Below are 11009 nucleotides of genomic sequence, written 5' to 3'. Positions count from 1 at the left end.
ACTTCTGAAGGGCCCCACAAAACCCCAACTTTATACATTTTTCTAATGACACCAAGTTTGGTTTCATATGTGCAATTTTAACATTAATAGTACATAATATTTTTTATTTATTTAAAAATATGGTTACCATGTATTTTTTTCCCGTCTCTTTTTTTTTTTTTAAGGGGCCCAATATTTTCTTCTGTGCCTGGGGCCTCAACCAACCTTAACCTGCCTCTAGGTAACAGAAAGAGCAAGGTACTGATAAAAATACTAAAATATTAGGTTCAATGATATAAAATTGCTGGGGAGGGTTAGTAGGTAAAAAAAAAAATCTAATATTAGCAATTTCATAGTCAGGCTAATAAAAGGGACATTTGTGGATTGATATCCTGGAAGTTGTAACTGTATTGGTAAGGTTTTATTTTTTACACTGAGTGGTAGGTACATAGTTTCCTTATATTGTTCCTTATTTCTGTGGTTCTTTTTTTTTTTTTTTTAATAGAGATAGAGAGAGAATCAGAGAGAGGGATAGATAGGGACAGACAGACAGGAATGGAGAGAGATGAGAAGCATCAATTATCAGTTTTTCGTTGCAACACCTTAGTTGTTCATTGATTGCTTTCTCATATGTGCCTTGACCGGGGGTCTGCAGCAGACCGAGTAACCCCTTGCTCAAGCCAGCGACCTTGAGCTCAAGCTGGTGAGCTTTTGCTCAAACCGGATGAGCCCGCACTCAAGCTGGTGACCTCGGGGTCTCGAACCTGGGTCCTCTGCATCCCAGTCTGATGCTCTATCCACTGCGCCATCACCTGGCCAGGCATTTCTGTGGTCCTTAAATAATTCATAATCACCTTTTTAAAGTGATTTAAAGACAAGCAAAAGAATAAAAATCTCATCAAATAATTAACACTATTCTCCTTAGGAAAGTAACACTTGCTTTTCTTAGCGTTCTCAGACTTTCACCTTTTCTCCAGCTTTTCTCCAAGTATATCAAGAGATGAGCATGGCTTATGCAACTGTATGACAAAATAGAGAGTCCAGAGCCCCTCAAGTGCAGGGTTTTTTGACTCATCTAGCTTGGGACAATGGACTTCTCCACCTGCCTGGCCACAGCTTGCCCTGCTGGTATTTGCAGTTGAAGTTTGTGATTCAGGACCATTTGGATATAACTTGTTAGCTGGCCTCCCTTAGGTCGATCAGGCCTCATGGCTCTCCCTCAAACTCCCCTGAGCTCTCTGGCTCTACAGATCCCATTACAGGTTGTTATGAGGCCCATTTGACCTTGACCCTGGGAAAGTGGTGGGTATGGTTCACTCTCCTCACTACTGTGTCACCTGGCCCCACTAAGGTCACCCATCCAGCAAGCTCCTCATCCAGCCATCCAGCCACTCTGGTCCTCACTGACAGCACCCCAAGAAAGCCAGACCCCAGGCCCTCCAGCCTGCCTACAATTTGCTTGTGCTTTTACGTGATGTGCTACATCACAGGTGGGTACAGAGCGCCCGGTGCCTCCTCAGAGGTGCCCAAACGGGAGTAGGTCTCCACTGTTTCCTTCAGTTTTCTGATGCCCTTTGTTATCTCTAAACGGAAGCCTGGAGAGTAAGTCAGGGCACACATCTGACAGTTCTCCCTTTCCTCCTTTTCTCTCTTCCCTTTCTTCTTCCCATTACCCACCAGGACCAGGAAACACAGACTTCCCAATCTTCCTGATCTCCCTGCGCTCTGTGTCCCTCTCTGCCCCACAGCAGCAGGCACTGGGGCCTGGCAGTCTCATCAAATAAGAACTCCCTGAGTTAAGTCCTCCAACCTAGATTTTTGAAGGAGTTACAGAAAATTTAAAAAATCTGAACAGGGAGCTGCCATCTTGCGTCCCCGCGTGTGTGAGTTTATTCTCAGCTGCTCTGCCCAAGACCCCCTGAGCGTCAACCCTAGTCCCCGCGGGGTCCCCTTTCCTCTCCAACAAGATGAAAGAAACTATCATGAACCAAGAGAAACTCGCCAAACTGCAGGCACAAGTGTGCATTGGTGGGAAAGAAACTGCTCGTAGAAAGAAGAAGGTGGTTCACGGAACAGCTACAGCAGATGATAAAAAAAAACTTCAGTTCTCCTTAAAGAACTTGAGCATGAACAAGATCTCTGGTATTGAAGAGGTAAATATGTTCACAAACCAAGGAACAGTGCTCCACTTTAACACCCTACAGTTCAGGCATCTCTGGCAGCGAACACTTTCCCCATTACAGGCCATGCTGAGACAAAGCAGCTGACAGAGACGCTACCCAGAATCTTAAACCAGCTTGGTGAGACAGTCTGACTAGTTTAAGGAGACTGGCGGAAGCTCTGCCCAAACAACCTGTGGAGGGAAAAGCACCACTGGCTACTGGAGAGGATGATGATGATGAAGTTCCAGATCTTGTGGAGAATTTTGATGAGGCTTCCAAGAATGAAGCAAACTGAACTGAGTCAACGTCTGAAAAAGATAGACTTGAAGAAGTTACTGGGAGCTGCTATTTTATATTTATATTATGACTGCTTTTTCAAATTTTGTTTATGGATCTGATAAAATCTAGATCTCTTAATATTTTTAAACCTATGCACCTTGGACACTGCAGCTCTTTTCAGTTTTTGCTTATACTTAAGTCATTCCTTGCAGCTAATTAAGCTCAAGAAGCCTGGGAATAAAGTTTGAAACACACGTTAATAAAGTTCTTTGCCTAGTATAAAAAAAAATCTGAATAGGAATTTAGGAAATCTTTCAAGCCACTAACCTGGCTTAGAAAGTTGTTTTGCTGTAAAATCCTATTTTGAATGTTAGAAGTTTATCTCCTTCAGGCAGGTGGAATCCAAGGGCCAACTAAGGATAAAGTCATTTATTCAGAAAACAAAGATGGGAAAGCATGCCATTTTCTAACACACTGCTTTTCTAATTGCACTAAAATTCTCTCCATCCCCTGTTTCTCTCCTCCATAGATCTCTAACAATTGCCCCATGACCCTCATAGGTCAAACTCCATGATTGAATGCCAGGTTGATACTAAAAATGTAAGTCAACTAGCTGAATAGCTGCCCTGACCCATCATGAACACACAGAGGAAATAAAACCAGTTCTGTAAGTTCTGTGTTTGCTTTGCTCTCTCCCTGGGCACGTGTGTGTACACTCTGTGAACGTTTTATCTTCCTTGGTACAGGTTAGCAGAGACCCCACCCCCACCCCATGGGAAGATCTGTGGAGAGTGCCCGGTGCACCACACGTGCCAGTTAACAAGGCCTGACTTCAAGGAACATAAATCCCATTGATGTCACAACTGCCTTTTATCCAGGATGTCTTTGGCAAGGAAATGCTCAGACCCAATATTCAGGGAGTGAGTGAAAAAAGTGGAAGGAGAGCCTGGTGGCCAATGAAGAGTCCACACTCACATGAGTGAACCTCATCTACTCTCAGTTTCTTCCATTATGAGACAGAATGGTTAGGAGACATCCTTGACCTAACACATGTAAGATGCCTAGCACAGAAAAGTGTTGAGTAAATAGTAGCTACCAATGTAACTGTAAATAATAATAATTATATTATTGTTATTGTCGGGCCCACTACTGACATTGAGGAGTATTTCCCCTGCTATCGGCACCCTCCCCCACACATACTCTTAGGCCTTCTGATCTGGGTGTTGAACTAATGAAAATCACAAAAATTAAGTGAGTGTGGGCAGTGGGGGCATGGGGAAGGGAAATAGAAAATTCAGTCAGAGACTGCAGCTCTGGTTAACATGAACGAGAGCTTCCCCAACTGAGAGAGGACGAAGTCAAAATCATGCATTTCAGCTTTTCATAGTACCTATACAGGAGGATAATTATTTTAAAATAAGCAATAGGGAAAGAGAAAAATAAATTTTACAGTTGACCCTTGAACAACACAGGTTAGAACTGTGTGGGTCCACTCATAAGCAGATTTTTTTCAAGAAATGTACAGTCGGTACTCAGTATTAAGGGTTTCTCATTCAAGGATTTAACCAACTGCAGACTTTTTATGGTTGGGAATCTGACTATATACATTCCTCTACGCCATTTTATAAAAAGGTGTTGAGCGTCTGCAGATTTTGGTATTGACAGAGGTCCTGGAAGCAATCCCCCAAGATACTGAAGTACAACCAGGGAGTCAAAAGGTATGCTTGAATTTTCCACGGCACTGGGTTGGTGCTCCTAACCTTTGCATTGCTTAAGGGTCAATTAAAGTAAATATAAATAAAATAGATCCATTAGAATACTTGATTACATGGTATTTCAGCAACCCAGGCTTCCTGGGACTGCACGGGAGCTCTTTTGGACACATTTGGAATATGTTTATGGCCCCAGGGACCAGGGTAGAAGAGGAGCTATTGGAAAAAGGAGAGTTTGGCAGACTTGCCTTCATATTTTAAGTTACAGCTTTCTTTACTGAAATAATAGTATTAAAGAGATAAATTATTCACAAATCATTACTAGCAGATGTTGACATGGGAAGATGATAAGCAGGAAGGATAAAGTCTGCACTATCCTTAAGTGAAATACTGTCAAAGTATGGAGGAATAAATTAGACGACTTTTCAAACCTTTCCAATCAAGCATCCTAAAATAATTCCACTGTCTAGTGCAGTGGTTTTCAATTTTTTTTTAGAGCAACCCACAATAAGAAGTATATTCTACATCCCAACTCAGTACATGCAACCACACATAGCATTCTCTCGTGATACAGGGAGAATATTCATGAAAGAATATTTCTGAAAGAATATTATATGTATTTTTATTATGATGTATTTTTTTATCCTTTTATTTTGACTCCCTTACCTTTTTTCCTTCCTTCTTTCCCTTCTCCCTAATATTCCTTGTCAAATGATCTTGCCACTCACAATTTGAAAAATACAGGTCTAGCCTGACCAGGCAGTGGCACAGTGGATAGAGCGTCAGACTGGGATGTGGAGGACCCAGGTTCGAGACCCCCCCGAGTTCGCCAGCTTGAACCCAAGGTCGCTGGCTCGAGCAAGGGATTACTCACTCTGCTGTAGCCTCATGGTCAAGGCACATATGAGAAAGCAATCAATGAACAACTAAGGTGTCGCAACGAAAAACTGATAATTGATGCTTCTCATCTCTCTCCATTCCTATCTGTCTGTCCCTATCTATCCCTCTCTCTCTCTCTATTAAAAAAAAGAAAAGAAAGAAAGAAAAAGAAAAATACAGGTCTAGTTGGTTTTTCTAATTATTAAGTATTTCTGCAGGCTATTTTACCTATACTGAATACGGATAGAATTCAACAAACTGCCCAAAAAGGTAGTTTCTAGGTTTGACTTTTGTCTGAGGATGTAAGAAGTCATCCCCGGGGGACTTTGTTTTCCGACGCTGAGCACAGGATTGGGGAGCTGGAGAAGGAAGGGGCAGATAACGCGAGAATCAATAGAACGAACCATTTCTAAAGACAAGAACCATTTGTCTGTGGAATCTCTTTTATATTATTTTTAATCACCATATTAAATATTTAGCATCACCGTGCACCTTCTACAATTAACGCAACCAAAAAGGTCTGGTTTGAAGGACCCAATTATTCACTTTCATGGAAAAAAGACCTCTTCTAAAACCGAGACTCCCCCGAGTTCCCCCAGCGCCCGGCCCTCCTCCGGCCTCGGGTAACTTTTCCCTCCAGTTTGGTGGAAGGTTACATTAGAAGAAAGTAGTCCCTACCATCTAGAAACTTTTCGGAGGAAAAAGAGGGCGTTTGACATAGGGGTCGGTGGACAGCCCAGGCGAGATTGCGGTAGCCGCTGTTGCCACGGGCAGAATGGCGCGGGTGTGCAGAGGCACGGGGGCAATGGGGGCGGGACAGGGCGGGCGGGAAGGACTGATGAAAGCCCTTAAGTCCATGGAAGGGCAGTGTCAGCCTGCATTCCTCTGTTGCGCGCCCGCCGCTCGACAGGGGGCGCTGGCGACCGGGTTGTGGAGGATGGGGAAGGATGGGACCCAGGTCTTCTGAATCCTGGAGCGGGTTTGGTGTCAAGAGCCATATTTTCTTATTGATAACTTCTTTTTGTTATCATGATTTCTTGGACTCAGATTGCGTTAAGGAGCCATATTAAGAGTGCATTAAACTGAGGTGACCTGGAAAAAAATTAAAATGTGATTATTTTAAAATGCAATTTTACCTACTTTTCCTCTCTGAAATTAATTTAGATGTAAATTACATTTTGAGAGGCCCAAAAATCAGGCTCCAAGACTCTGTCTTCTGCCCTCACCTGGCACTTAGAATAAGATTTTGGTGTGATGGTAATTTTGCCAAGTGGAGGTCTACTCCTCAAAACATCACCCTGGTAAGTAATGAATATTTCCATGGTGATGACTTTGAGTTTTTGTGTTACTTCATTCTAATACGTGTTTCTACTTCCAGTGGTAAGATTATACCTGGCTCAGTCCAGATTTAATTCAGTTTTTTTGTGTGTTTTGTTTTTTTATTTCAATGATCGGTAATTCATCTGGTTTCTCCCTACTCAGATTTAGGGATTTTTGCTTTATTGCTACATGCATGGTAATATCTTTTGCTGTGCTGTTCTTAGTGTAGAGAGAAAGCAGCCTATCTTTCTCCTGGTTGGGACTGTCAACAAACATTTGGGGAAGGTTTAGTTCAGGATGCTCTTGGGTCCTGCAGTTTAAACAGTCTGGCACACTTGTTAATTTCACTAGAAACAGCATTTAGTACTTCATATACATACAGTCTCTATACCATGCTATGTATCAGGAATCTGTGAAATGTTAAGTCCTGTAGGGACCTGTTTTATTCTTCAGTGAAACGGAATTAATATCCTTGCAGTGCTCTGCATTTTAAAGGCTCTGGGATATAACAGAGACTCATTAAATAATAGGTAATAGTATTCTTTTCTAAAAATTTTTCTTTGTTGATTTTATTGAGAAAGGAATGTGCACATGAGAGAGAGAGACAGGAACATAGGTCTGTTTCTGTATGTGCCCTGACTGGGGATTAAACCGGCAACCTCTGCACTTCCGGAGGATGCTCTACCCAACTGAGCTATCTGGTCTAGGAAGCTATTAGTATTCTTTACCTTGATATCCTTCAAAGTGCTTTTCATATGGCAAACATTCAATCAATATTGGTTAAATAAATGGACACACCACATCCTATACTATATATACACAGGGAAAATACCAGGATGAGGGCCTTGTGTCACGATGACTTCATTTCATCAATGAAGCTTAGTGTGGAAATGTCCATTCTACATCCCTTTTTACCAGAGGCAGGCTCTCTTGACCTTGTAATGTGGATGCTTAAAATTTCAGGGGAAAAAAAAAGCATGCCTAATTTAACCGGTAGGGCCTAACCCAGAGGTGGGATTCAGCCAGTTTACATCAATTCAGCAGAACTGATACTTAATTTTTTGTTGAGTTCGGCAAACCCATTGTTAAAATGGCACTTATAATCGGCTCTCTCTAAGATGGGCACCTGAGCAGCCACCCAGTGTGGAAATCACAAATTTACATTCCTTACTGTTTTTTAATGTTCATCTGCACAACAGCGTATTTTAAGCGCCCGTGGTAATGGTCATTTGTCCATAGGTGAAAAAAATTGCAAGTGAGGATGCCAATCAAGAAGCAATATCGAAATATCTTAAATAATAATTTTATTGTTTTTTGTCAGGTATTATTTAATATTTTTTCATTAATATTGTAAAGCTCTTTCTTATAACATAATCCAGTTTTGTGTACCTCTTTTATTGTTCTTATTTAAGTTTAAATGCATGGAATAATAAACTACCTTTTGGTATATCATTTTTTTATACTTAAAACGGTCATTAGGGCAGAGAACTTGTTAAATTATTTGAATCGCACTACTGGTCTAACTGCTTGTTAATATGGAATTTGAGGAGTTTGTTTAAATATGGAAAAGCTAAGCTCACTTGACGCTGATCAGGGGAAAAAAAGGTTTCTACACATTATTCAAGTTATTCATGTCAAAAGCGATTAGTGGGCCCCAGTTTCCATTACATCATTCATTAGGAGAGTGTGGGCTGGGAGCTAGCTCCAGGTCACATGATTTGATGGAGAAATTAAGACTGGATTTTCTTTGTGTTTCTGCCCTTAGCCATATTTGGTTTTTAGCATGTTTGGAAAAAACGAAACATGGAGATCTAGTTTATTTTAATGCTATCAGACTGCTAAATGGTGGAAACTTGTTGAAGAGATTTACTACTGAGCTGTTTCCTTAGATTAAAGACTAGCAAATTAATTAAAAGGGTTCTGAGAGATACAACATGCCAGACCCCTACTGGCTCATGAAATTGTTCTTTCTGATTGATGTGATATGACGGCTGAGTGCGGTGCATGTAAGGCTGCAGGGGAATAAAACAAGAGCGGTGCTGATGTGTTCAAAGACATGCAAGCGTTTGCCTGTAACTGGCTGTGACAAGAGTCACATTTCCTTTTCCTCAAGCACCTGAGCTCAACAGAAGCACAGACTTTGGCAAGGTGCTGAGCTATTTGGAGGAAATGAAGTCACAACTTCAGAAGACCTTCACAGATTTTGATGTGTAGGTGTTATGTTTCATGTTTTAGTTGTTGCTAGGAACCCCACCTTAAGATGATTCTCAATTATGGAGCCATATCTATGCCACTGAGTTTCTGGAATGATTGACTGAACTGAAAGTGAACTACGTCCATAACATGACACATGTTATTTATTCCATATTCCTGGAATTTTTTAGACAAGTAATGAATTGCAGAAGTATTCTAAAATTTTTGACCAAATTCTAGACAATGTTTGGGTCTAGAAATTCATTTTCAGCCAACAATGATGCCAATAATGTCAGCCAACATTGAAGCTGAAAGCTCTCATTAATACATACCTGTAGTTGGAAATTGAATGTGCCATCTGACCTGCGGTGGCACAGTGAATAAAGTGTCAACCTGGAATGCTGAGGTCTCTGGTTCGAGACCTGGGCTTGCCTGGTCAAGGCACATATGGAAGTTGATGCTTCCTGCTCTTCCCCCCAACCCCTTCTATCCTCTCTAAAATGAATAAATTTTTTTTTTGTATTTCTCTGAAGTGAGAAGCGAAGAGACATACTCCTGCATGCGTCCAACCAGGATGCACCCGGCAAGCCCACCAGGGGGCGATGCTCCATTGCAACTGAAGCCATCCTCAGTGCCTGGGCCAACTTTGCTCCAGTGGAGCCTTGGCTGCAGGAGGGGAAAAGAGAGATAAGGAGAAAGGAGAGGGGGAAGGGTGGAGAAGCAGATGGGCGCTTCTGTGTGCCCTTGCCGGGAGTTGAACCTGGGACTTCCATACACCAGGCCGACGCTCTACCACTGAGCCAGCCAGCCAAGGCCAAAAAAAATTTTTTTTAATGAAAAAAAAATTGAATGTGCACAGCTGGCTATAATTGATTTATTCATTGAACATGTATTTATCACATTAAATGCCAAGCCTTGGAAATACCTCAGTTCTTTTTTTTTTTTTTTTTTTTTTACAGAGACAGAGAGAGAGTCAGAGGGATAGACAGGTACAGACAGGAATGGAGACAGATGAGAAGCATGAATCAGTTTTTCGTTGCACGTTGCGACTTCTTAGTTGTTCATTGATTGCTTTCTCATACGTGCCTTGACTGCGGGCCTTCAGCAGACCGAGTAACCCCTTGCTGGAGCCAGCGACCCTGGGTCTAAGCTGGTGAGTTTTTGCTCAAGGCAAATGAGCCCGTGCTCAAGCTGGCGACCTCGGGGTCTCGAACCTGGGTCCTTCAACAACCCAGTCCAATGCTCTATCCACTGCGCCACTGCCTGGTCAGGCGGAAATACCTCAGTTCTTAAACTCTATAATAGTAGTACTAATCAATAGGAATATAATTTAAGTCAAATGTGTAATTTAAAATTATTTGGCCTGGCTGGTTGGCTCAGTGGATAAAGCATCAACCCGGCATATGGATATCCTAGATTCAGTACCCAGTCAGGGCACACAAGAGAAGCAACATGTGCTCCTCTCCCCCTCACTCTCCCGCTTCTCTCCCTCTTCCCCTCTCACAGCCAGTGGCGTGGTTGGTTCAAGCATCAGCCCGGGCACTGAGGATGGCTCATTGGTGTGAGCATCAGCTAAAAATAGCTCGATTGGTTTGGGCATCAGCCCCAGACAGGGGTTGCAGGGTGGATCCCAGTCAGGATGCATGTGGGAGTCTGTCTCACTATCTCCCTTCCTCTCACTTAAAAAAAAGATAATTCTAGTAGATACATTAAGACATTAAAAGAAACCAAGAAAAATAATTTTAATAATTTTATTTCACCAAATATATCTAAAATATTCTCATTTTAATATATAATCAATATAGAAATTATTAATAAAATATTTTACATTCTCTGTTTTGAGTTAGGTTTTTCTAATATGGTGTGTATTTTACACTTAGAATGTCTCTCACAATGTACATTTCAGGAACTCAAAGCCACATATGGCTGGTGGTTACCATACCGGGCAGCCCAGGTCTAGAGAGAAATGCAGAGGAGTAAATAGGCAGTTTCGATAAAATGTAATAAAAGCTATGATGAGAGAAGTGTAAGGTACAATGAGAACATACTAAAAGAACTTAGTTCCTTCGGTTCTTCCTCCTGAAACCCCCATAATTGTTTCTGCTTCCCAGCATCATTCTGGCCACCATTCTAATCCAAACCAGCATCGTTCTCCTAGACTTCTACACAGCCTCCAAAATAATCTGTCTACATTTACCCATCCTTCTCCCTGCAGCTAGAGTGATATTTTAAATATGCACATTGATCAATTTACTCCCCTGCTTGAAACCTTACATATATGATGAATGTGCTTTAAACAGATGTGCAGTGTTGGACATAGGGCACCTGGTTCAGAGCTCTCTCTCTTCTCCCTTTCATTTTCTTGTTTCTGGCTCTCTGCCTTTCATTATCTCCTTGCTCTTCTTTTTTGTTTTTACAGGGACAGAGAGAGAGTCAGAGAGAGGGGAGACAGGAACAGAGAGAGATGAGAAGCATCAATCATCAG

The 11009-nt window shown here is 41.8% G+C and overlaps 1 pseudogene; it reads left to right on the top strand.

Annotated features, from left to right (window-relative positions):
- The first annotated feature begins 1851 nt into the window (after positions 1-1851).
- On the top strand, positions 1852-2646 carry LOC136393507 (transcription factor BTF3 pseudogene; annotated as a pseudogene).
- Positions 2647-11009: the final 8363 nt, after the last annotated feature.

The sequence above is a fragment of the Saccopteryx leptura genome, chromosome 2 (genome assembly GCF_036850995.1).
Source record: "Saccopteryx leptura isolate mSacLep1 chromosome 2, mSacLep1_pri_phased_curated, whole genome shotgun sequence".
Lineage (NCBI taxonomy): Eukaryota > Metazoa > Chordata > Mammalia > Chiroptera > Emballonuridae > Saccopteryx > Saccopteryx leptura.
This window is presented reverse-complemented; position numbering and strand designations above follow the sequence as displayed.